Consider the following 1239-nt stretch of genomic DNA (forward strand, 5'->3'; position numbering starts at 1 on the left):
TTTATCTCATATTCTGCTTCTCCTCTCACCACTCAGGACAGTATCAAGTACACAGAAACTTCCTGAGTTAACCGCTTGTTCATTTCACGGTGGTCATTCTTGAACCAATGAAGGCTTATGAGAACTATGCAAAGAGCACTGGTTTTGGGGGTGGGGGCAGAGATGCTTTCTATCCATGCACTCCAAAGCACCTCTACCTAAGAAGGCCACTTTATTCATCTCTTACGTATGGGAACGCCATTCCACAAGTGCCTGGCTCAAAGAACCAGGACCACTACCTTTAAAAGATGCTAGGGGCCGGGGAGATGGTTCAGTAGAATAAGCACTTGCCTGGCAAGTGCAAGGGTCTGAGTTCAATCTCCAGTACTGCCAAAAAATAAAAAATAAAAATAAAAATAAATTAAAATAAAAAAGCTAATAAACACATCAATATGATCCTTGGTGTCATTTAATGACTTCCCTTAATATAGTAAATAAAACTAAGTACAAATTTAAGTATCTAAAAGCAGGAATACACTGTCCTTATTCCCAAAAAAGGACTAGCTCCGAAAGACATGAGAGCCCATAGTTCTGGGGTACCAGTCCTATTGGATTGGGGCACTAGTTTATAGTGTAGAAAGATCTCTTTCCTTTTTTTTTTTTGCATTTTTCCTCGACCTTTTCACTTTTTCCCTTTGGTTCTCTTTTGTCTTTCCTCCAAGTAATTAAGAATAGCATATTTAAATGGAACAAATAGCGCCCCTCTCAGGGCGACCCAATAACTCCAGTAAGCACTTGGAAATCCTTTTCTCACAGAAACAGTGCATTTCAAGAACATAGTCTTTTGAAATCCATTTTCACTTTGCACAATTTTTTGAAACGACTTGAGATTTTCACCTATGGTCAGTCTTGCTAGTGGAAATCTAGTTTTTGTTATTATTTTACTTAGAACGCTTGGTTTCAAATTTTTCTTGGTTTACAACTGTTGCCTGAGTCTCCCAATGACTTAGACATCACCCACTTCACCTTTGAGAACCCAAGGGCGAGCGCCTCCACCGGCTCCCGGGAGGAGCAACCGCGGCCGCCAGGTGCAGGGAAGCAGCCGTACGCAGCCTTCGACGGCGGCTGCCGGGCGCCGGGCAGGCTGCAGGTAACAAACGCGGCAGGTTGAGGCACAAAAAGCTCCGGAGGGCCGGGCAGCCGGGGCCCCGGGGCGGGACGAGGGCGGCGCAGGTCCAGCCCCGCCGCGGGAGGCGCCGA

Source organism: Octodon degus, unplaced genomic scaffold (genome assembly GCF_000260255.1).
Source record: "Octodon degus isolate 3935 unplaced genomic scaffold, OctDeg1.0 scaffold00010, whole genome shotgun sequence".
Lineage (NCBI taxonomy): Eukaryota > Metazoa > Chordata > Mammalia > Rodentia > Octodontidae > Octodon > Octodon degus.